The sequence below is a fragment of the Diceros bicornis genome, chromosome 9 (genome assembly GCF_020826845.1).
Source record: "Diceros bicornis minor isolate mBicDic1 chromosome 9, mDicBic1.mat.cur, whole genome shotgun sequence".
Classification (NCBI taxonomy): domain Eukaryota; kingdom Metazoa; phylum Chordata; class Mammalia; order Perissodactyla; family Rhinocerotidae; genus Diceros; species Diceros bicornis.
In genome coordinates, this window is record NC_080748.1 from 73,175,909 (window position 1) to 73,202,985 (window position 27,077).

General features: G+C 37.3%; 1 protein-coding gene across 2 annotated transcripts in view; it reads left to right on the forward strand.

The window, feature by feature from the left end:
- The window catches only part of HS6ST3 (heparan sulfate 6-O-sulfotransferase 3), a 178,922-nt gene that overhangs the window by 103,004 nt on the left and 48,841 nt on the right, over nt 1-27,077 (forward strand). Inside the window, exon 2 of one of the 2 annotated variants that reach the window (XM_058548394.1) lies at nt 9,436-9,807. The exons of the other annotated variant lie outside the window; for it this stretch is intronic. The gene's annotated coding sequence lies outside the window, so the exon portion shown is untranslated. The remainder of the gene's footprint in view (nt 1-9,435; nt 9,808-27,077) is intronic. 2 annotated transcript variants of the gene reach the window in all.

The following is a 27,077-nucleotide window of genomic DNA, read 5'->3' on the forward strand; positions in this document are numbered from 1 at the left end:
CACGGCACGAACCAATTGTCCCAGAGCATGTTCTTGAAGAGGCATCTCTTAGAGATTTGTGTTGCCATCTCTGTCATAAATCAACTATCTGGTCTCTCTATTGAGTTTCACTGTTTTTTTTTTTTTTTTTTTAATCTATCCCTGTAATTATCTAAGAGTGTTTTAATTGCTAAAGCCTTAAATCAATCTTATGGGGCAAGTCTTCACAAGCTATTCATCTTTTTTAGGAGTCTTTGCTATTTTGATTTTTTAATGTACATTTTAGAATCACCTAAGTAAGTTTCTTTTATAAAAAACTCTGATGGAATTTGGATCTTTAGATAAGTTTGGAGAGAACTGTACCTTTTATGATAGTGAGCCTTCCTTCCCCTGAACAAGTTTTATCTCTTCATTTAGTTATGACTTCTTTAATGTCTTGCAATAAAGTTGTAAAATTGTATCCTTAATAGTCTTCTACATCTCTTGTTAGATTTTTAGACACTGTATATTTCTGCTGCTATTTCAACTGCTATCTTTCTTTAAAAAGCTACATTTTCTCAATTGTTTTCAAAGGTGTATAAATTAAGTGTATTGATCTTATTTCTAGCCAGATTGCTAAACTGTCTTATTAAGGTAATAATATCTCTATCAATTATTTTGGATTTTCTGTGTAGATATTATATCATCTGTGAAAAAGGACATTTTTGTTTTTCCCATTCCAGCTCTTGCCTTTTTGAATTTATATTCCACATGTTACTACACAAGCAAGGACCTCTAATACAACTTGCCTAAAAGCAGATAGTGGACATACTTCTCTTGCCCTTGAGTTTAAAGTGATTGCTTCTAACATTTTACTGGTAAGAATGTTTTTGATCTAGATTTTTGGAACTACTCTTGATTGGGTTCAGGAAATTCTCTTTTATTTCTAGCTTACTAACAATATTTATCATGAATAAATCAATTTTACCAAGGATTTTTCTTCATTTATTGAAAAGATACATGATTTTTTCCCCCTTTTTCCTATGATTGTGGTAATTGTACTTAAGGACTTCTACTGTCAAACCACTTTTGTAATTTGGGAATTTTTAAATGATGAATGATATTAAATATTGTCAATTTTTTCCTTCATCTACTGATATGATCATATAATTTTCCTCCTTTATTTAATGAATATAGTGAATTATATTGATTCATTTTCAAATAGTAAACAAATCTTCTATTCCCTGGACAAGCCATACTTGTTCATGCTGTGTTATCTTTTTTGTATATTGTGGCTTCAAATTGCTAATATTTTGTATGTATTGATGTTCTTGAAAAATATTGATTTGGAATTTTCTTTCCTTGTAATGCCTCTCAGATTTTGGTAACAAAGTTATGCTGACCTCATAACGTGTGTAGAGGTGTATACACTTTTCCTCTATTTTCTAAAACATTTTGTATAAACTGATATTCCTGCCTTGAGTTAAAGAATGACCAGTTAATCTACCCAGGGCTGAAGTCTTCTTTATGGACAGGCTTTGATTATAATTTATTTCCTTTAATATATATTAGGGCTATTCAACTTTTCTACTTTTCTTGTGTCAATTTTGAAAAGGGGTTTTTGTTTTTTTTGGGGGGAGAAAGACCAGCCCTGAGCTAACATCTATGTCAATCCCCCTCTTTTTGCTGAGGAAGACCAGCCCTGAGCTAACATCTATTGCCAATCCTCTTCCTTTTTTTTTCCTCCCTTTTTCTCCCCAAAGCCCCAGTAGATAGTTGTATGTCATAGTTGCACATCCTGCTAGTTGCTGTATGTGGGACGCTGCCTCAGCATGGCCCAACAAGCGGTGGGTCGGTGCACTCCCAGTATCCGAACCCGGGCTGCTAGTAGCGGAGCGTGTGCACTTAAGCGCTAAGCCATGCGGTCAGCCCTGAGAAGGTGTTTTTTCAAGAAATTTGTCTAGAGCCAGCCCCAGTGGCCTAGTGGTTAAGTTCAGCATGCTCCACTTTGGCAGCCTGAGTTTGGTTTCTGGGCCGAGACCTACACCACTCATCTGTCAGTGGCCATGCTGTGGCGGCAGCTCACATACAAAAAGGGGAAGATTGGCAACAGATGTTAGTTTAGGGTGAATCTGACTCAGCAAAACAAAAAAAAAAAAAAAAAGAAAGAAATTTGTCTATTTCATCAAAGTTGTCAAATATTTTGCTATAAAATTATTTCTTTTTAAATCTTCCTATCTAAAAGATCAGTAGTGAGACTTCCTCCACTATTTCTGATATTGAAAATTTGTGCTTTCTCTGTTTTTTCATGATTGATCTTGCCCAAGGGTTTATAAATTTTTTTAAATCTTTTCAAAGAAACAAATTTTAGCTTAGTTAATTCCATCTGTTGATTTTTTTCCTATTTCACTGTGTTCTGCTCTTTATTATTTCCTTCCTTCTCTTTACTTTGCTTTCTTTTTCTATACTCCTTAAGTGTTCCTTTCAAAAAATATTTTCTCTTCTTATGGTTACAATTATGATATGAATTATATACTCCTATTTCTAGTTCTTGATTTACCCATTTATATGAAATTTGTTGACTCCCTGCTGTGAAAGTTGAGGAATTTACTACTCATATTCACCCGCCTATTTTATTTCCACCTACTAATTTAGTTAATGATTATGTTTGCTTTGTCAAGCTTTATAAAATTTACATGCTGCTCTGCAAAAATAATTAAATATTTTATACTTTGTCTAAATAGCGATTTTAAATTTTACTTTTATTATTATTTTTAATTATTTACTTTTATTATTATATTATTTTTACTATTATTACTTTTATTATTATATTATTTTTAATCTGCACTTACAATATTAAGTTTATGTAGGGAAACTTTATTTGCTATAGAACCAAGAAGAGTGTTTGAACTGATAGTGAAGATAATATAATGATATACCTTTAAATCATTAAATCATACATCACGAACCATTAAATTGCTAAGGGACACTCTTTCAAATATCTCAGTCTAATGAACTCTCTGTTACTTTAAAAAATGTTAAATTCCATATTGCTCAATTACTTTCTTCTTTTTTCTTTTTAATTTCTTGTATTCCTTCTAAAGAAGTTTATCTTTAATTTCTTCTTCTTTTTTTCAGTAGTAAAATTACTGAGTTTTTATACTTCACTTATAGATTGAATGGGTAGACAATTTTATATTAAAATTCATTTTCTTTCTGTCCTTTGAATTCTTGACAACATTATCTTTTAGCATCCAGTGCCCTTGCTGAGAAGGCTGATGTCAATCTTCTCCTGTCCCTTTGTAAGCAACCTAGGTTTTCTCTCTGAAAACTTTTAGGGTTTTCTCTGTATCCCTGAATTGCTCCAGTTTATCAGGGAATGTGGTTGTAGTGCAGATCCACTGGTCCAGCTCTTTCCTAAGCAGTTATATGATTAATTACCCTGAGGATTTCTCCCCAGTCCATTCCTGCTTTTCTTTTTGATATGTAATTTCATATTTTCATTTAGTTCAGGGGCTTCCTTTGGTAAGACAGTTCTTATCTCTGTTGCCTCTTGGAGACTCCCTTGGGTAAGACAAATTTGATTTCTGTTGTTGGGTTGCATATATGCCACCTCTGTTATATCCATTAATATTATTCCATATTTTTTCAACGAAGGAAAAATATAAACATCCATGTGCCTACCACCCAGAATTAGCAAATGCTGTAATTTGTTTCCAATAATTATTTAAAAAAATACATGAAGATGAAAGCCCCTTTGAGTCCCTTCCCAATCTTATCTTCCTCCTTCCCAGAGGAAATCACTCATGTAAGTTAGGTATTCATTCTTCTAGTTTATCTGTTCAAACTTTTTTTTTATTTCTTTTATTTATTTCTTTTTTATTTTTTTTGAGGAAGATCAGCCCTGAGCTAACATTTGCCAATCCTCCTCTTTTTGCTGAGGAAGACTGGCCCTGGGCTAACATCCGTGCCCATCTTCCTCCACTTTATATGGGATGCCGCCATACCATGGCTTGACAAGCGGTGCGTCCGTGTGCCCCCGGGATCCGAACCGGCGAACCCAGGGCTGCCGCAGCAGAATGCGCACACTTAACCACTTGTGCCACCAGGCCGGCCCCTGTTCATACTTTTATTTCATATATTGAATGAATATGTAGTATTGTTTTGAGAGTTTTCATTTACATAAATATTATATTGTGAATGGAGCACACATAATATTTCAAAGTGCTTGTTTTTACTAGATTCCATGTGTTTGAGATTTACTTAAGTTGATACACACACACACACGTACACATAGAGTGCATTCATTTTTCTGTCATTCCATGTGACCTTGGGAGGAAAGAAATATAAATTGTTTGCTCAATTCTGTATCTTGTACTCTGAGCCTAGTAAATAATAAATTTAAAAATAAAAATTAATAAAACATGAATTAAATGAGTATAGTATTATGGTATATATATGTGTGTGTAAATATATATTTACATATATACCTATATAGCTACATATTTACTATATTTTTATGCTTTAGTGTATGTATATGTATACACAAATACTAACGAGATTAGAAATTATATTGCTTGCCATTAAAATATGTAGATATTTAGATATATACCATCAAATCAGAGTGGAGGAGTTATTAAAAATGTTTTAAATATTGAGAGTTGTTAAGACACAAATCCTAAACCTTTCACATTGCGTTTACTCAGCAGTGGAAGGTGATGTCTACAGTTGCGCCGATCTCTCCTGTAGGCTGGATCTGTGCAGACTCCAGATGGACTCCAGCTGGAGCCTTCTTCTCTAGTCTTCAGTTTGTCCTTAGCACCCTGTGAATAAAATTAACAAAGGATTATTCATTGGCTCAATGGCCTTATTCAAGACTGCTTCTTTTTGGGAGAATAAGGTATATTTATTTGAAGTCCAACCTGTTCTTTACCTACTCAAGTCAACTGACTCTAAATAATTAGCAGTTACTAAATTTGTCTTGTGAGAACTGAGCATTTTAGGAGGTTTTGCAAGGCTGACAGGTGTTGCATCTTTCCTACGTTTCCTGATTCCTTCCACTATTCTTTCTCCTCTTTCATTTATCCCTTCTACCTCTTTCTTTTCTTTTAGTCTGCCTTCTCTCCATTTCTCTGCTTTAAATTTCAGAAACAATAAAAAAGATAAAAAACAGAGACTGGAACCAATGTTCTTTCCTGGTATGGCCCTCGTTCAAGTGGTGATTTAGCTCTTTTTGAGACAAAGTGACTCATATACATGAGATGATGTATTGTCCATTTAGAGTTTTGGGAGATGAGGTGCGAGTAGAGACAGAGGGTGTGGGGAAGCAGCACTGAGAAAAAAATGTAGACCACTAAAAAGTTTTTCAAGCCAGTTGATTTTACAAAGATTATTTTTCAATTTGGCGTGTGTCTATCTAATTTAAGGCAATGTGGCCTAATGGTTAAGAGAGCCAGACTGACTGGGTTCGAATCCCAGCTCCATCCTTAGGAGCTCCATGGACAAGATTCTTAACCTCCTTTTGCATCAGTTTCCCCTCTATAAATTGGAGGTGATAATGGTACCTACCTTATAACTTTGTTGATTAAATGAGTTAATATTTGTAAAGTGCTTAGAATAGTGTTGACTATATAGCAAGCACTATATAGTTTCCTGAATAGATAAAAAATAAATAAATGGGAAAAAATTGGACAAGAAAGTAAAACATAAGTCATATTGCAACAATATGCTTTTCAAAGATAATTATCCTTGGGGCCAGCCCGGTGGCACAAGCGGTTAAGTGTGCGTGCTCCGCTAGGGCTGCCTGGGGTCCGGCGGTTTGGATCCTGGGCGTGCACCAACACACCGCTTGTCAAGTTGTGGCAGCATCCCATATAAAGTAGAGGAAGATGGGCATGGATGTTAGCCCAGGGCCAATCTTCCTCAGCTAAAAGAGAAGGATTGGCATCCATCAGATGTTAGCTCAGGGCCGATCTTCCTCACCAAAAAAAAAAAAAAAAGATAATTATCCTCGGGTAACCTTGAAGTTAGAAAATAAGCAGATTTTTAAAGGAAAACATGGCATGCAGAAAAATAGTAGATATGGAAGAAATTACCAAGACTTGCAGTTATACCCACAGAATCACAATGATTCGTACTTTAATTAAGAATAGTTCATAGTATTCTTAATTCAACGTTTACTCACATTCACTTCTTTAGATTCTACAGACTTCCTCACGTAGTCGTGCCTGTTCTTTAAATATTTTAAAGCCTTTTCTATTGAGTACATGAACAACACTAATTTTAGCTGCAATTGTTATATTTTCAAAGAAGCTAAAAAAAGTGTTAAGCCTGACTGTTTTCAAAGAGCGATTCTATAACAAGAAACTAGACTGTGGTTTGAAAGTGATTGGTCTTATTAACAGGAGAGAGAAGTATGGCCTGATGGAAAAGGGAAAAAGGAACAAGTGATGATTATATCTTACACTTTCATCTTGGGCTTCCCAAAGCACCTGAAACCAAGTCTCATTATCATTTCTTTAAATAGAGGAGGCAAGTGAGATAGCCAGTTAAGTGAGCTTCCCAAGGTCATACTCCAACTTGCTAACATAGCGATAAAAATCCAATATACTTAAGTAGTTTCCTCTGCCCGATCATCCTCTTGGCATCGATTTCGTGCATCATGAGGAAAGGAGGTGGGCAGGATGATCTTCTTGGTCTTTCCAACCCTGCCATCTTGCTCAGTGGCTCACCTTATATTAATTGTTGATTGCATCTCGACAAGCTTTCCTTTACACCATTTCTGTTCAGGCAGAATTCTTGCCAGTTGCGAGGTCAAAATGACAAGTCTGGTCCCCAGCTGTTCTCTTGTGCTACTTCAGCTCTTTCTCAGCCTTTCAGCTCCCAAGGAAGAATTTAAGTCCTCACAAGTGTTTTTGATTTTTGTGGGTCTTTGTTTTATTGATCATTTTCCCCTGGAATACCTATCATGTTTGTGGTTGGTTTCAGAAAGTGTTGGGGATTTCATTAATTGTGAATGACTTTTGTCTTTTCAATTCTTTTGAGTTTTGACCCATTGGCCATGTCTTTAAACCCAGCTGAAGAGGAAGATATAGGAAGGACCTCTGAGCTGTCCAGTAGGGTAGCCACTAGCCATATGAACCTATTGAAATTGAAGTTGGAACTTAAAGTAACAAAAATTAAAAATTCAGCCTCTCAGTCTCACTAGCCATATTTCAAGCACTCAACAGCTGCACATTGTCTCTATCAGCTCCAGCCTTAGTTTACTCCTCTCTAGAGTGGAGAGATTGCATTAGATGACTGTAAGATTCCTCTGGCACCAGCATTTCTGTGATTTTTCCAGGAACATTTTTTGGGTTTGGCAGTACTACCTTGGATTCTGTGAGCCGTGCCTCTCTCTCTCCATCTCTCTTTTTCTCCATCTAGCAAAATGTACCTCTCTTATATTCATCTTGTATGTTGGAACCAAGTGTTTGACAAAGAATATGGTAACGTATTCAACAAAAGCTTTGTGTACTAAATATAGCCTCGGAGTTTTAAAGAGTTTTTTTTTCTTTTATGAGTGTTGGCAGCTGTTTTACTATGATGCAGGTCTCAGAAAGAGATGAGGACATATTCTATTTTGAGATAAAAGCTTCATCTGAGATGTAGAAATGACACTGTAATAAATGCTATTACAGTTAATGAAATCAGGGTACAAGCTGATTTTTATTTGATTATATGAGGCAAATTCTTCCAAATTTCCATGTACACATTCTGAGCATAAACTGGCAGTAGAACCTATTGTTAATCAATCAGAACTACAAGTTGGTCTCTGCTTCATTCTTTTTTGTAGCCCTGAGATTGTAAGAAAAAAGAGTAACAAAAATAGAGGTTAAAATCGTAGAGACTAGAATTTTCCTTTCTTTTCCTACCACTTACATAAAAGGGCAACAATTAATAATCCAGTGAGAAACATTTATGGACCTCAGTTTACAAACTAAAACAAATGATGAAAAAATCATATAATGCTAAATTTCTGTTTATATCCACTTGAAAAGTAATTGCGACAGTATGGTGTTAATCATCTTATAAGGGAGAATTTTAAAACCTGGAAGGCAGCAAATTTCCAAAGTGCTGATTATATGTGCTAATTGTCTTTTGCTTGTTATTTCAATCCCTTAACTAGGAAGATTCATAGCATATGTCTATTTCCCCCCTACTTTCTTCAGGCAGAAATTCCCTTGGGGGGAGTCACCTGACAAAATCGTTAAGTAGAAGTTTTATGAGCGTAGGTGGGATAACATTTGGAGATGACTGATTACATGATTGCAGCTAATTGTTTGTGGGACTTGGAAAGTCTCTAACATCTTTAAGGGGAATCCTTTCACTTGTAATCCATCAAAAGAATTGCAGCTTTCCCTAAGGATAAGCTTCCTTTGGGGTGTCACAGAGAAATATTTCTGAGGTAACCTTGAACCAGCATCAGCCTTTTTATTTTCTGATGAAAATAATCCCCCCTTTGTCACCAAAATATAATTTACAGCTATGAGGCCATTCCCAGCTAGGATATTTGCCCTTTGACAAGATTTTTTGAGACCTCTTCCAGTTGCCTGCAAGAAATGATACACTAACTGTGTCCCGTTAGAACCCTACTGATCTGAAAGAATTAATATGTTTAACAAATAGGTGTAACTCACTCCAGGAATAGCTTGCTTTTTTTTTTTAATTGCTACGAATAACATACATTTATTTGTTTATTTTTATCCGTTATTGTAAGAACACTTAACATGAGCTCTACTCTCTTAAATTTTTAAGTACACAATACAATATTGCTAATTATAGGCACCATGTTGTACAGCAAATCTCTTGCTTTTGAATTGAGCTAATGTACATGTGAAGCACCTCAAGCTATTTGTAACTTTAGTGTATTTTTATGTACAGTGTAATTATTACCTTATATTTTTTCGGCATCTATTCATCAAATGCTTTGAGCTCCTTTACTAAGTTATAGTTAATCAATAACCATTAGCTGTGCGACTACAGTGATGCCATCATGCCTGGAATCCTGAGCCCCACGTCAAAATCCTACCCATGGTCTTCTCATTTCACATCTACTACAGGACAATGCTAGTTACATAGCAAGTATTCAACAAATATTTTCAATAATTCATTCAACAAACATTTACCAAATACCTTCTATATGTGACATACTGTGACTAACACGCATGTACACACACATGTGTATGTGTGCATACACACACAGATACACATATGCATCCCACCCTTAAGGTTTAAGAAAATGAAGATCATCTATGTCTCAGTCTATTTGACAGAAACTCTGCCTGCCTTGGTCTCATTACCACTGGCTTGGAAAAATGTGTGACATTGAGCAGTTATGAAACTGCGGCTTTCTTGGGGGGTGGGGGTGGGAATTGCAAAAACATAGGAAATTTTTCCCATTTGTAACCTGTTACACATCTTGTACGCTGCTTCCAGGTTGGGCTGATCAACTCTTGAACTGCAGCCCTGACATACAGCTGGGCATGTGCATGTTGTGGCAAATATGGATTTTGACAAAATTTCTGCCCATTGGAGATCTGGGTGGTGTTTGGTGATAAATGGTGCCTGAAGCCATGTGGAGTGGATCAGGATGAAGAAATCAGACTGAGAACTGCAGAATGCAGGCTGTGGCATGAAGCCAGCCAGGTTTATGTATTGCCAAAATCTCAATCAGCCCAGAAATGAATTACTGTACATACTCTGAGCTAAGAGTGAAAAAAGAAAAGCATCAACACAACTTTATCACCCACGCCTGCTTTAGAACCAGGAATGCCTTGAATCCTTGGAAGGCGCTAATGTTAAAATCAGGTAACTTCTTTGTTCTTCTGCTGCCTTTGGAAACCATAATATTTTTGCTCTCCCGTTTTAGCTGAGAAGAATGAGGCTGGGACCTGGACGGGAACACACCCCTGAGGTCACACCGTACCTTGCTTCCTGTCTCTCTTATTCAGTCACAGAACAGTCTTAGAGACTCACACTCTTGTCCGAGGACGTGGAGAGAAGATGCTTTCATTGCTTTTCCAATCCCTAGCTCCAACTTCTTCTCTTTGTTTACCTTGCTGGTGCTTGGTAGGTAGGTCACGCTTGATCAGCATGCAGACACTGCTCTTAACTGCCTTGGAGGCAACGGATTAAGCGAAAGGGGAATGAACGCTGTCTATGGAAAAGGGAGAATGCTTAGCGTCACTCCCTCAGCTAGTTGACCGTGGAGAAAAGTAATTACCAACAGTGATTTGGGGCCTGCCTTTTGCAGGCGGTGCATTTAAGCACGTACATAAGCCTTTCTTAGCAAATGATCACAAACTCCAACTATGTCACTTTTGTATTCTTATCTAGCTTTTTCTTCTTTTCTCCTCAGACACAGTTGTTCAAGGATATAGAATTTTACCGTGAATACTCAAACTCCATTTCTTGTAGTCTGACTGAAGTGTGATTAAACTTGGAATAAAATGAATTCTTTCCTGCCACATAAGCCACAATGCAGGAAGGGAAAAAAAGACTCTTAATACCACTTTTTCGGACCCCTTGAGCATGCCCTTCATAAAAAACAATATCAGACTCTTCGGTTAGTGTACAAGCAATGCCATTGACCCTATGAGCCATTTATATAAAATCTAAAATGCCAGCAATCATGTTATTTTGTCTCTGCCGTCTGCTTGCTTATACCCACTTTATTCACAGCACAAAATCGAGTCAAGAAAAACTCTAGACTGATACTTCAGAAACTTTAGAGAGCAAACACATCACCTGCAGAGCTTGTAAACACAGATTCCTGGGCTCCACTCCAGAAATTTAGTAGATTGGCAATGGGAAGGACCTGAGAATTTTCAGCTCTAATGAACTCTGAGGTGATACTTACGCTGCTTCTCCGTGAACCACTTGGAGGAGAACTGCTCCTGGCTGAGGGGCCCACATGGAGAACCCCTCGCTATCAGGTACCTAAAACAATACACACACACACACACACACACACACAATCTGCTTTTATTCAAGGTGGGGGATTTGGTAGGTTCATTTCAGCACAGAGTGGTAACACATCTTCTTTATAAGACATTTCAACTGCCTTCAAGGAAATAGCAAAGAGAGTTAGAGGGCCATTAGGATAGACCGTTGAGAACATCCCTGACTTTAAAACCCCGAACAGAGGAGAAGCCGTTAATGCAGACATCCATTCTGTGCTTGCTAGGAACACAGTATTGCTGACACATTGCTTTAAAAGGACCATTTAAAACCTCTAGTCAATTGGTAATTATTAATGTTTATTACTGCTCTGATGAAACCCCCAGCATATATTTACTTTCTAAAGGTTAGTAATAAAAGCAGATAAACTGATAAACAATTAGTCATTTGGGAGACTTTCCCCTGTTTAATTTGTTTCTCACTCCAATCCACCCCACTCTGTATGTGTATATATATATATATATACACATACATACACATATATAGTTTTGAATAGAGTATGTATATTAGAATGGAATGTATAGAGAAAATGTATTTTATATGTAGTTTTGCATATTATAAATGTTGTAATTATATGTATATATTCTAGTTTTGCTAGCTAAGTTATGAGAAAAAAATAAATTACTATTGCTACTCTACCCCTTTCTTACTTGGAGCTAATAATCATATCATTAAGTTAATTATGCCAGCAATTAAAAAGGATCTAGTTCTTTGGGAACAGTTATTCAGAATGAATTGTTCCTTAATGTCTGTACACATGGATTGGTTTGATGGGAGAACAGGAAGTCTGTAGGTCAGTGCAATATTTCTCGTTGCGTTTTGCTGTCAGAGGCTTTCACTTCTGCCCTTGAAAGGCTCGGAAGTCCTGGATTAACCACATTATATCAGTCCTTATCTTTCTTATGGGTATTAGGGACAGATATTCTCATTAACTCTCAGCTTGTGAATTATGGGCCAGCCATTTACAGTACAGAATAATAAATTGTCCAGAACTATGTGCACACAGCTATTGGCTCTAAATATTGGCTTCTCTGCCTGATGCAGTCCAGTTATTTGTAGAAGCCAGACTGGAGCTCCAGTGGATGAACTTATTAACTGAAAATGGATCCTGATTGTATTTTGTGCCGTTGAGCAATTTTCAAACAATTTCTCTTGGGTATAATTTTAATGCTGGCACGTTCTCATTTTTAAAATGACCAGAAACTTAGAAAATATAAGTCAGACCTAGCACTTTCATGTCTTACTTACATGCCTGCCTTACAGAACCAAGTGATTCTTAATTGGATATTTTATATGTTTCACACGAATAGCGGTTTATAAGGCAAAAATTTGCTTTCCACAATATATAGAAAACTATAACGCAAAACAAAGAGCACCTGATTTTCTTGGTGGGGATGAAATGGAAGGAGATATTAGAAAAAAACTAGTAAATTCTACAGCATAGTGAGTACTCAATAGATTGGTACTGAATTATGAATTGATTAATTATTATGTAGTAACTGTCAGAAGTCAACAGAAGAGTTTGAAACAGTGCTCGCTTTCATCCAGCTTGAGTTGGGATCTAAGATCTGAGGACATCCTTCAGAAGGCTTTACTGTGGGTGTTCTGGTCACCCTATCAAGAGTAGTCTTGATGAGTTTACACGTTTTATCAGTTGTTGTCTTTGAAAGAAGGGTAGCACTGTAGTCAGTAGTTAATCCACTCGCAGAATAGCTCTCATTGGATCAGCAAATTCGATGATATATCGAAAGCAAGAGTCATCTTTTGAAAGAATTCAGGAAACCTGGATAAGCACTCTAATGATGTAATCGCTCAGCTATTTATAGAAGTATAAAAAAAGCAGACCAAAAATGGCTGAGGCTTTGGGGGAGGAGAAACATATTGATTCCAGCCCTGAATTGAGAGAGCATATGTACATTTTAGGAAAGTTGCAAAAAACAAATGTTCATGGTTTCCTCCATCAAGGTGCCAGGGCTTCCAAGATCTTGGCAGCTTTGTCCTGTTACACAGCAGGCATTTCATTCTCTCTCATGCAAGAGAAGATCCTGACGTGACTGCTTTTGATGCTCATAATCACAATCTGACTGAAAAAACTCCTCAATAGATTAGGCATCGACCTTAGGCAGGACTACTAGGAAGTGCTATATATACATATGTGTGTTTTGCAAGGAGGCCATCTTCCCCTTGACTTCTAATTCTAACAAGGATGTTCAGTGAACAGTGATGGTGAAATACTAGCTATGAATTATCTCAAATCTATCTATATGGTACAATCAAGACCAAGTGTATGCTTTGTGTTCTTTGTTATATTTTTGTTCTTCTTTCATATTTGCTGAAACCTTTCTTTCTTTCTTTTTTTTTTTTAATTCCATGATGTTTCAGCTTTGCTAAGGGATAGTAAGGGAAGATATTTGGGTTCATGCATAGGCAGGACTTTTATATAGACAATAGTACACATCTGGCAACCAAGATGTTAGTGCAGGCCATACTGATCAAGGTGAGGGAGATTCAAGGGTGAGGTGAAACTTAACAAGGCTATCAGAATAGGTGCTACTTAGGTCAGCTACTGCTGGCCTCCTGCCCATCCCAAATCTGGAGATTCACCTTCCACAGGTAAAGGTATGCCTTATTTTAATAGGGCTTATGTTATGCTTAATTCCAGTGCATTCCAGGAACATGAATGGTAGATTATAATGCTATTCTGCACTCTAGCCAAACCCAGTTAAAGAAGAACAAAGAGAGCATTTTATATTGGACAGAGGAAGATAATGGACCCCAGAGCAAAAAAGCCATGTGATTGTTGGGCCATGATCATCAAATACTCAGAATATTATAATATAAATATATTTATAATATCAATAGGGAGAAATCAAAGATTCTGTGTTGGAGTTAAATATTGAAAATTATCCTAAGGGCACAGGTATGAGGAAATAGAATGATATTATTAAGTATTGTCTATGAGCCAGATATGGTGCTAGGAGCATCAAGTTATGCAGGTGCATCAAGTTATATAGGTACATCCATGTTTATGAATGGGCATGCGATGAACATTCATTAAGAAGAGCATCCCTCCAAGTTATTGCAATGATGGCTAAAGCATCGTCCTTCTTCCTCAAGCAGACAATGGTTTTGAATGCCATCTTGAGAAGTTTGGAATTTGTTCTGTAGGAATGGAAGAAGTTTGGAATTGTCGTATGAGAATTCCTTCTATAGGAGTGGGAATAGAATTCGCTCTATGGGAATTTGCTTTATGGGAATGGGATGTTATTGGAGCATTTTTGAGATAACCAGCAATTACATCAGAGCTGCATATTGGAAAGATCGCTCTGACTATAGTGTAAAAAATGCATCTGAGTTTGGAGGTCATTTGGGGGGAAGATAGTGAATTGAGGATTTGAACGTTTTGAGTATGAGGAGCTAGCAGAAAATCCATGCGAGGACAAATGTGATAGTTGTTGAAAATGCAGGATGTAAAAAGGGAATAGAGATGAAAACGTAGAGTTGTAGAGTGATCCACACACTGTGCAAGAGTAAACATGAGGTCAGATCAATGAACACACGTGAACACACAGGTGAGATGACTCACGGCCCTTTGACTTTTGGGCTTGTCCCAAGATCAAGCAGGTATATTTGCTTTACTAAAATCTTTGATCGTCCTTAACACTGTTTTTTGCAGGGGCATTTGAATCCTTGTTGTCTAGCTCACCAAGATTGCAATTCAAGTTGAGGGACCGGAAAGAAGCCGAGATGAATCATGAACTGCAGGCTTCAATGACCTCTTGTTCAATCCCAGAATGGAAATGAGGTTATTAGAATATATTGCTGAATAACATGATTAATTTTAAAAGTCTGTGCTTGATCCTATCAGTATGAGTAGAGCAGGAGACTAAAGCAAAGAGCTAGGACCAGGAGATCAGACAGCAGAGTGGGCAGAGGGCAAGCATGGAAGAGATTGGTCTCAGGGGCCAGCATGGGGCACAATTCCCACGGCAGGGCTCAGATCTGGAACTATGACAGTTAGAACTGGGGGAGAATGGACATACCAAAAAGAAAAAGTAAAATAGGTATCAAGGACTAAGAAGCTGGGAAGAGAAAGTGGATAGTAGGGATTAAGGATCCAGGCAGAGAGGCTGACAGCACATATAGCAAGCAGTAGTAAATATTCTTGATACTCTGCCAAGTATTTGCTTCAGCTCAAGTTAGGGGTGATTGTCCTGCATTAGTAAGAACCAGCAGCCTTAGATGGACAAACTGAATCTTATAGTAAGAGATAAATAGGAAGCAAAGAGCTGGACAAGCCAATTCTTGACACATTCATTCCAGATATGAACTCCATTTCCTGGAATAAGGGAGAAATAATCTTCCTTAATTCCTTCCCTCTCTTTCTTTAGTCTAGAGCTGAAGTTCTTAACCTTTGAGTGGGAGGCACTTGCAGAATTGAGTGAATGCTAGAGACTCACCATCAGAGGATTGCAAAGACTCATGAACACTCAAATATTTCCTATAATTATAGGGGTTCGCAGCCATGAGTCTCCCTCTGGCTAAGAACTAGTCCAGAAGGAGAATAAGTCAGGTCTTCAGCAGCACACCCTAGCTTCTCTCAGGGAAATTGAAAGACTCTGCCTCCCTCTTGTATATGTATAGCAGGCAGAAGACAGAGTGGATTTGAGCTCATGTCCTTGGCTCTTGAGTATTCCTAGCTGCACGTGGATGTATGGATGAGCTGATTCTGGCAGAGTGACAATCTTTCTAGGGAGTAAGGGAAGGAAGAGGTATTAATCATAGCACAATAAAACAGCAGCAGCAGCAACAACTATCACCAAGTATTGCAGGCCTATCAAGTACCAGCCACCATATGATACACTTTACTTTGCTATGTAAACATTATTCCACCTAATTTACTGATGAGGAAACTGAGACTAGAAGGAATTAATTTTGATTTATCCAGAGGCTGATAGCTTTATCTGTCCGACTATGAGGAATTCTTCCTTCCGTATCTCCAATTCCCGCATCTTGTTTGTGGAGACACTCTCTCTTCTTTCTGTCCTTTACAGAGCAAAAATTAATCTTCACATTTTGGAGTTTTCCTACTGAATATTAGCCGCCAAGCTAAATAAGGGCCACCACTAGTGCATAAATGTCTTTGTGCAAGTTGGTGAAAGGCACTCCTTCTTCCACTTGGATGCAGCCCAATACCAGGGCTCACGGCTGAGCAAGCAGAACATGGGCTTGATTTTAGTCCCCTTACCCCTTGGCCAGATGCCCTTGTGCAGTGAATAACCTGCCCAACTCTATATAGCAGCCTTGAGCCAAATTCTCCAGAATGCTATCAGAGGTGAAGAGCCAAGGACAAAGCTTTGTTCTCAGGAAAAGCTGTAGTGTATTCATGACAGTTTCTCAGTGGTCTTGATATTCAGTAGCTGTATCTTCTTAAACAAATTGCTCTGGAAGTTTACTCTTTTGAAAATCATGTACTATAAAAATGGAAAGATAAACCCCTCAACAGGAAACCAGGGCAGATTATAACTCCGCTGCAGTTCGGCAAATGAAAATAGATCAATAATGAGATGAAACTCAATTCAAAACAACTTATGTTGTCTTTGGGCCTCAAAAATAATCTCTTTCCCATTATTAGGGAAAACGTGAATCTTTTTTTTTATTTCTCGCAAATCCAAATCTTGTTTTCAAGGTATGATCATGTTTAGCTAAAATTGCTTCCACTTAGCTATTATAGTGGAAAGACAAATATGTTATTGTTGGTGTTTATTGGCATTATTGTTAGTCAGTTGTCAAACCTTGAAGGAAAAATCACAGACTAAAACCCTGAAAAAGGAAACTTATTTTCATAAGTATGTTCCCAAATAATTATCTCATGTCCAATATCCACTTAGCCTTAATATAAACTTCTCATGTGAAACAGGAATGGTTGTAGATAACTTAGAAATTTGTTAGGAAAATAAATAGAAATGATAAGGCGTATTTTGTGATATCTTAGCATCTGTATTGATTGTGAACTTTCAAGCTTGTCTTAGCTATACTGTTTTTTTCCAGAGTCTGATGCTTTTCTTCAGAGAACATAATCAATTTACCAACCTAGCCCTGATGCTGCCCCCAATTTCCTCTGCTTATATATGTTAATGTTCAAGCAAAGAAGGCTACTGAATTATTTAAGAAACTGAAGGCAGTAAAATTATCCCAGAGTCTGAGATTGCCAATTTTCTCCATATTCTCCACAATGGTTGCCATGAACACATCACATCATTGTCAGATAGAATGAATTTTCTTTGTTCCTATTGAGTTTTAGTGTCTTGCTCATGGACATGTGGCAGTGAGCTGCTCAGTGGCTATTAGCCAGCTCTACAGTGGTGAAGGTACAAAGGGAGATTTGGAATTTGGGCTTTATTGAAGGCTTGTCTGATATTCACTTAAAATCACTCCTTCTAAGTAGAGAGAGGAGAAGCCCTCTAAATACCTCAAGCTGGAATTTCTGGGTCCCTGTTAGGAAGGGAGGGAAAGAACATGAGTAGACACTGTCTCTGGCCAGAAGGATGAACTCTGAGAGGCCAGAAATTCTCATCTGCAAGAACAGGCAGAGGCACCAGAGCTGAAATAATTTATAAGTTGAGTAAATTATTCAGAACTATGTGATCCAATGAAGGCAAAACAGAGCACATTATGTGTTGAAGAAACAAAGAGTCTTAGGAACTAAGAGTGTTAGGCACAAACATGGATATGACACACACACACAAAAAACCAGAATGTCTGGCACTGAGTGAGCCCTTACTCTCAGTGTGTGAAGGCTGTGTGTTGGGACCGTGTCTTTCTTAGGAATCCAAAGCTATGGGTAGTCTTTGTACTCCTGAACTGCGCTGATTTGTCCCTATACGGGGTCATGACTCTGTTTTCCTCACCTCTCCTCCTATTAGGGCGTTGACACCCTACCAGCTCAACATCAAGAAGGCTGGCTGAATTTTTCATTTTTTTAATCGAATGTTTTAAAAAGTGTTATACAGGCTGTAGCAATCTCTGGCATTTTCCGCCCTGTCTTCATTTCTGTCTCTGAGTTTGAAATTCAAAACAGTTTCTATTTTCCTATTAACAAATTGTGAATCCCACAACTGTTTACCACCACCCATAGCTATTGAGCATTAGAAAAATAAAGGTATTTCTTCTCTCTGTGAAAGGAAGAAAAGAGTCTTCCAATGGCTTAGGCATTGATATCTTAGTGGAGGGACAGGACGGAGCCAATGAAGCTTTGTCAGGCAATTTGAGACAATACAAACAAATTCCTTTTCCTGGGTGATGAACAATGCAGTTTTCAACAGTGAGAACTCTTGAATAGGAAGATGAGATGTGATCAGACAGAGCCTGGCAGCCATGTGTGTAAGAACTTTGCATCACGAGATCACATTAAAGCTGTTATTGATTGGGTTGAGAAGAGGATGCTGTAAAACCATCATATTTGGTGTGTCATTGATTTTCAGAAACTCCCACCGTGCTGCACCCCAGCACCTACCAATAAGCTTAATGACAACACCCTGAAGAAAGAAAGACTCAGTAGAAAGAGCAGAGGGCAGCCAGGCCCTGGAGGCCTTCTAAATCTTAATATTTTCGAACTCTTTCCACTGTGGGCCCTTTGATTCATCACCACTGGGAGATTGGAGACTGAGGCTGAAATTCACTTCCTGCTGAGAAAAAAGGAGCTTTGATATGAATAAATAAGTTGCATGTTTATTTGTATTGATGTATGCTTTATCTCCTCATGAGGATCTGGGAAAAGATTAATGGCGGTAATGAAAACCCTTTGGAAATGAATATGACCTACTTACCTGACTTGTCTGGTGAAAGTTGGTGCTCCAAGAAGTGGAGTTAGCAGATATAGAAAAGACAAGAAGAAAAGGAAAGGAGTTGCAACCTGCTCTTCAGGAAATGAGCTTTCGAGATGTGTAACTTTTTAATTTTTACCTATTTATTCGTGTCAAGGGAGAGGCAGAGAGCTGGATAAAATAGCATATGCTAAAATATAGTGTGATACACACACACACACACACACACAATGTTGTAGGACAGTGTTCAGCTTCAGCGTGATGATGTTATTCTTGCTTGTGGACAGGTAAAATGACTTGGCTTTGCTTAAAAAGCAGTGGAGAATGGATTTCTATTTCAAACAACTAGTTAGTAGGCTAAAAAGCATTGTTCAAAATGCATTTTATAGATGTTACATATTATCCTCAAGGATCTATAAATTAGGTGCTTCAAATTGGACATGAAAACTAGAACTTTATCAACTGACTGGATTAGTTACACTTGATTCTCTAATTCCATTATACCTTGTATCAAGCCTATCCTCAAGGAAGTGATAGAAATAGTGTTTCATGCAATGAAACCATAAAATTTACCAAATAAAAAGATAACAAGGATTGAATGCTTTTGATATAGACGCAGTATTTGGAAAAGCTCTTTTGTATATTGGTGCTGTGACTCAGAAAAGAACCCCCCAGCAATTTGTTGGTTTTCGAGGCAATGTGCAAAAGAGATGAATGCTCACTTATACCAGTGAGAATGAGTGTGTCTTTGATGAACATGGGCTTGATAAGAATCACAGAATTTAGAACCATAATGGTTCTCAAAAATAATCTAATCTCTAGTAGATAAAGAAACAGGATCAGTGATGGTCACATTTTAGTGTGCTACAAAGCTGAATCACATGAAACTGGTTCAGCGTAATTCAATCAGTTGTGATCTACCAAAATAGCCATTACATATGGCTTAACCAAACAGAATCGGAGCTGCCTGTCTCCCAGCCCACTGTTGCAAAGTTGACTGTGCTCCTGGTGGAAGACTTGTGTAGATTCTCTTTCCAAGGTCAGACAGAGGAAGCAAAAGATGGAATGGCAGAAAAAAGAGACAGAGCTGAGGGGCTCAGACAAACAGAAAAGCAACAAAGGGGCACACATACGCTCAGAGAGAGGGCAGACACAATGGAACAAGGGAAGCCCGTATTTTATTGAGCACCTGCCAAAACCTACACAATTCTAGACATACACATATGTATATAATTCTCACAAAAATATTGCTTGGTAGATATTATCCCCACTTGGCGTATGTGGAAACTGAGAGTCAGAGTTAAGAACTTTCCAAAGGTCACATTGATAATATAAACCAGATCATGACTACTCCCTCGCTTAAAAAAAAAACCAACAACAAAAGCCAGTGGCTTCCCATTGCCCTTAAAATCAATCAGACTTTATGCCGTGGTCCACGAGATTCCACAACGTGGCTGTTTCCTCTCTCTCCTTTTTGTCCCTCGTAGCACTCCAGCCCCATCAGTGTCTTTATTGTTCTTGGAACTCTCCAGACCCTTCCTTCCCTCTGCTCCCTTACACTGGCTGTTCCCTGTAGCAGGATTGCCTCTTTCCCTAGCCCTTTGTGTGGATGGTTCCTCGTCATCCTTCAGCTCTCAAATGTCCCCTCGGGCCCTCCCTCAGTCTGCTGTAGCTCATCACCCTGTTTATTTTCTGGATAGCACTTACCACAGTCTATAATCTTCTTTATTTATCTATTCCAGTGTTTATCTGTTTACTGTTTGTTTCCTTCACAAGATTGTAAATTCCTTGATATCAAAACATCTGTTTCACTTACCCTTCTCTTCTCAGAACCTAGCACATACCTGGCATATAGGAGGTGCTCAGTAAATATTGACTGATAATTGGATAAAGTTTGCGGGCAAGAATTTAAATTCAGGTTTGCCCCCAAAGCGTGTGTTCCTTCCAGTAGGCTGTAAGGATCTCCTGTTGGTGGTTACACGGGTGAACAGAGTTACACACAGAGGCAAAACACACACACATAGAAAACACACACACTTGCATGGGGAAACATTACAAACAGGCAAATTTGACATATGATCAAATAACTCTTTTAAATTTTTTTATTTTTTAAATTTACATACAGTAAAATTGACTTTTTTTAGGTGTAAATTTAAATTATATGAGTTTTAGCACATGTGTAGGTTCTTCTAATAGTTTCTACAATCCGGACACAAAACAGTTCCATAACTACAACAAAAACTCCCTCGTAGTGCTCTTTTTCATGCAAATCTTTCTCCTAATCCAACCCCTGGTAACCACTGATCTGTCCCCATCGCTATAGTTTTGCCTTTTCAGAATGTCGTAAATGGAGTCATACAATGTGTAACCTTTTGACATAACTCCCTTGAGATCCACTGAATTTGTTGTGTATATTGATTGTTTATTCTGTGTTATTAATGAGTAATATTCCATTGTATGACTGTACCACAGTTTATCTGTTCACCTGTTGATGACGTTTGGGTTGTTTCCAATTTTTGACAATTATGGATTGAGCAGCTACACACTTTTGTATACAGGTGTCTGTGTAAACCTAAGTTTTCATTTCTCTGGGGTAAATACTTAAGAGTAAGATAGCTGGGTGAGGCCGTTCTTACTACAGGAGTGGTAAATGTATGTTTAGCTTATTAAGAAACTGCCAAAGTGTTTCCCAGAGTGGCTGTACCAGTTTGCATTCTCACAAGCAATATATGAAAATTCCAGTTGTTTCTCATCCTTACCAGCTCTTGGCATCATTGTTTATGCATGTGTGTATGTATGTGTGTGCGCACTTATTTATTTTAGCCATTCTAATAGGCGTGTAGTATTTCATTTGGTTTTAATTTGCATTTATTTAATGAGTAATAATGTTGAGAATCTTTTCATAAGCTTATTTTCATCTGTATATCTTCTTTACTGAAATGTCTGTTCAATATTTTGCCCATTTAAAAAAACTGGATTCTTTGTCTTATTATCGCATTGTAAGATTCTTTATGTATTTTGTAATCAAGTTATTTGTATGACATGCAATTTGCAAAGATTTTATCCCAGTTTATAGCTTGTCTAATCTTTCTCTTGACAGTATTGGTTGCACTGTCAAAAATTTTCAATTTTAATGAGGTACAATTTATCAATTTATTACTTATGGATTGTGCTTTTGGTGTTCTATCTGAGAACTCTTTGCCTAACCCAACATAAGAAAGGTTTTCATCTATGTTTTCTTGTATAAGAAATTTTTATATTTCTAGCTTTACATTTTATATTTAAGTCAATGATCCATTTTTAGTTAATTTTTGTATAAGGATTTAAGTTTACATCAAGGTTCTTTTTTTTTTTTTTTTTGCTTATGGATGTCCAGTTGCTCCTACGCCATTTTTTGAAGACACTGTTCTTCCTCCTGAATTGCTTTTGAACCTTCATCAAAAATCAGTTTAGCATCCTTGCATGGGTCTATTTCTGGCTTATCTGTTCTGTTCCATTGATCTATATGTCTATCCCTTTGCCAAAACCATTCTATCTTGGTTACTACAGGTTTATAGTAAGTCTTAAAATTAAATAGTATGAATCCTCCAACATTGATCTTTTTCCAAATTGTTTTGGCGTGGCTATACTATTTTGCATTTCCATTTAAATTTTAAAATCAGCTTGCCAATATCAACAAGACATCCTCCTGGGGTTTTGATTGGAATTGCATTAAATGCATAGATCAATTTAAGGAGAATTGGCATCTTAACTATACTGAGTCATCTAATCTATGATCATGGTATGTCACGTCAATTATTAGTTCTTTGATTTCTTTCATCAGCCTTTTGTAGTTTTCAGCATATGATTGTGCTGCTCTTCATGGGGTCTTCTGTAAATGTCCATTAGATCCTATTGGTCGATGATGTTGTTCAATTCTATATCCTTGCTAATGTTCTGCGCACTTGTTATAGTGATAGGTAAGGGAAAGTGTTGAATTGTGGATGGTTCATTTCTCCTTTCCATTCAATCAGTTTTTGCTTCAAGATTTTTGAAATACTATTGTTAGGTGCATACATATTTAGGATTATTAGGTATTCTTGGTGAATTGACCCTCTTATCATTATGTAATTTTCTTCTTTATCCCCGGTAATTTTCTTTGTCCTGAAATTTACTGTGTCTGAAATTAATATAGTCACTCCAGGTTTCTTTTGATTAGTGTTTGTGTGGATATCTTTGAAAATCACCTATTCTATTATATTTAAAATAGGTTGGGGGCCGTCCCGGTCCCCGTGGAGTAGCGGTTAAGTGCACGCGCTCCGCTGTTGGTGGCCTGGGTTTGGATCCCAGGCACGCACTGCTGCACCACTTCTCCGGCCATGCTGTGGCGGCGTCATCCCACATAAAGTGGAGGAAGATCGTCAAAAATGTTAGCTCAGGTCCGGTCTTCCTCAGCAAGAGGAGGAGGATTGGCATGGATGTTAGCTCAGGGCTGATCTTCCTCACACACACACACAAAAATTTAAAATAGGTTGTATTAGTATATAATTGAGTTTTTTCTTTTTTGCCATTCTGATGATCTTTCTCTTTTAATTGGTGAGTGGACTATTTACATTTGATGTAATTATCAATATGCTTGGATTTAGGTCTACCATTTTTTTGTTTTTTTGGTTTTGTTTTTGTTTTTTGTGAGGAAGATTGGTCCAGAGCTAACATCTCTGCCAATCTTCCTCTATTTTAGATGTGGGATGTTGTCACAGTACGGCTTGATGAGTGGTGTGTAGGTTCGCGCCTGGAATCTGAACCTCTGTACCCCAGGCTCCGGAAGCCAAGTGCAAGAACCCAACCACTATGCCACTGGGTTGGCCCCGGGTCTACCATTTTTATTATTTGTTTTTTTTGTTTGTTCCCTTGGTTTTACATTCTTCTCTTTCCCCATTCCTGCCTTCTAGAATACTTGAACATTTTTTATTATTCTACTTTAGTTTATCTATTGAATTTAAATACTTCTTTGTGTATTAATTTTTATTGTTTTCTAGGTTTACAATATACACACATAACATTTTACAGTCTGCTTATAATTAATATTTTATCACTTCTAGTGGAATGTGGAAATTTTACCACCATAGAGGTCCTTTTGTCCTTCTCCTTTTATGTTGTTGTCATCCTCATTCATTTCATTGCAGTCATCATCTATGTACATTGAAGCCCAGTCAGGCTATGTTATAATCTTTGCCTTCAACCATCATTCATACTTAAAGAATAAGATGAGAAAAATCATTTATTGTATTAGTCAGATATCTACCATTTCTGTTGCTTTTCCTTCATTCCTGACGTTCCAAGTTCCCCACTGATATCCTTTCTCTTTCTTTTGAAGAATTTTATCTTTAAGAGCAGATCTGCTGCTGCTGACATATTCTCTTAGTTTTCCTTCTGAGAATGTCTTCATTTCCCCTTTATTCTTGAAGCATATTTTAGCTGGATATAGAATTCTATGTTGACAGTACTTTCCTTTAAACATTTAAAAAATGCTATTGCTCTGCCTCCTGACCTCCAAGTTTCTTATGAGAAATACACAGCCATTTGAATCATTCTTCCTCTGTATGTAATACAACCCTTTTCTCTTATTGCTTTTAAGATTTTTTTCTTTGACTTTAGTCTTTAGCAGTTGGATTATGATATAGCTGAGTATGGATTTTTTTAGTTTATCTTGTTTGGGATTTATGAGCTTATAAGTTTGTTTTCTACCAAATTTGGGATGTCTACAGCCATTATTTCTTCAAGTAATTTTTCTGCACCACACTTTATACTCTCATTCTGGGATTCTGATTACACAAATACTTTCTGGTTTTGTCCCATGGATCCTTGAGATACTGGTCAAATTTTTCAATCTTTTTCTCTCCATTTTTTAAATCGCATACTTTCTGTTAATCTGTCTTTAAGTTCACTGACTTCACTCTATCATCACCACTCTGCTATTATGTCCATTCATTGAGTTTTATTTTTTTAGGGTATTATGTTTTTTTAATTCTGATCTTTTAATCTGATCTTCCTTGTGTCTCCTATATCTCTGCTGAGACTTTCTGTCTTTCCATTCATTTCAATAACGTTCACTCTTACTTCTTGGAGCATGGTTACAATAGTTGCTTTAAAGGCTTTGTTGATAATTCCAACAGCTGTTTTATCTCAGGGTTGGCATCTCTTGATTATCTTTATCTTTGAGAGATGTTGAGATTTTCCTGATTCTTCACATGTTGAGTAATTTGGGATTGTACGCCAGAGAGTTTGAATGTTATGTTATGGGACTCTAAGGAGAATGTTGAATTTTTTGTTTAGCAGGCAATTACCCTGATTATGCTCAGGCCAAAAGTTCCTACCCACCTTCTGTATGCTGTGTTTCTAATGTTAGTTCATTTTACAAAATCTGTGCCATATTCTTCAGATCTGTCATGTATATGATGCTCCTCTTGGCCAGTCTTGGACCTGGGCAGTTGTCTATCTAATACTTCAATTCTCAAAGCTTTGGAAAGCTCTCTAGATTCAGATCCACTCATTGAAAGCTTGGTGGTGAGTTCAGGAGTTGATACAAAACTTTATGGGATTGCTTTCTTTGGCTACTTCCTCTCTAGGATCTTTCTTATACACTCTTGCTCTGAAGAGCACCACTTCATGGCTTTCTGGGGAGAAACCTAGGACTTAATTTGACTTCTCTGTCACACACTTCCTGAATCTTCCTCTGGGGCCAAGCGGCAAAATAAAAGCAACGGGGATCCCTAGTCCATGCTCTTAAGACCACAGTTCCTCTGATCAGAGGGAAAGTTTCCTCCTCTCAGAGTTTTAGGCTCTTGCCTAAACCTTAGCATTGCCTGAAGGCTTGGGCAAGAGAGAACAACCTCAAAAAAACAAAACAAAGACATCCCCTACTCTCTCTGACCCACACAGGGCCTCTTTCCCACTCCTCAGATAATAAAAAGCAGGCTTCTGTTGGAGATTTTTCTGTTTGTACCCAGTGTGCAGCTCTGGGTGTTCAGACTGCTTTTGAGTCCAGGCCAAGAGAAACCAGAGGCAAAAAACATTATGAAAGTCCCCACTGATTTGATGATATGTTGAGATGTGTTTTGCTTCCCCAATCTGCCTGTTATCATTGATTTTTCAGAATCCTCAAATATTACTCCATGTTTTCTGTCAAAGATTTTGAGTTGTATTCAGTAGCAGAGACAGAGAAAGGTCTGCTTACTCCATCTTAACCAGCAATGGAAACTCAAGAAAGACTTCTAAAGTTGTGTTATGTTTTTCCAACATAACAGTATAATCCACAAGTCAAATTAAGTTAAAATGAGCTCTGAAACCAATAAGGATGGATATTGGTTCTAAGCCTAAGCAAAAGAATGCAAGCAAACATTAGCTTTGTTAAGAACTCTGAGGTGCAACTTTTCATATTCGGATCATTTCATCTTTTTTTAGAAAATGTCAGTCTGAGCAGCAGAAACACTAGATATCCCTCTTCAGTTATAAGCATTGTTGAAGACTGACCACACAATGGACAAGTACTTTTGTCTTTTTAAGATTTGTGGTTTAGTACAGTCTTGTTTCCTGGAAACTAACTCCATAATAGGATTCTAAAATACACACTCATGCACACATGAGTGTGTGCATGATACACACACATGCACATCCTTCTATACTATATGCAACACTTATAATCATTGTTAGAAATGAGGGAAAAACTTAAAATTAGGAAGTCCCACGAACTAACTCAATGAGGATCATACTCAAAATTAGGAAGTCTTGAAAACCAACTCAAGATTCAAATTCAACCAGTATTTACTGAGTCTTGACTACATGTTAAGTAACATGCTATATACAATACTTATAATCATTTTTAGAAATGAGAGGAAAACTTGAAATAAGGAAATCCAAGGCATTCTAACTTAAGAATCTGATTCAATCTGTATTTATTTAGTTCCTACTGCATGCTAAGTGCTGTACCAAGTTTTCACACAGACATGATTTTTATTTATTTATTACAAAATCTTGCCTGTCCAAATTGAACTTCAGAAGACATTCTGTAAAACATTGTTTTCAGTACTGTCTCTGTGTCAGAATCTCTTGAGGACATAATAAAATACACATTCCTGGGTGCCGTGCATCAAGATTTGTGTAATATGGCTTCATAACTGTCTCCACAGGTGATTATGGTGCCCACCTTGATTCAGAGTGACTGGCCATCTCATGACTTAATTCCCTCACAAAATTCTGATAAGTAGTTATCTAACTTTCACTTGAATGTACCACTCCCTCCCCCTTAAAAAA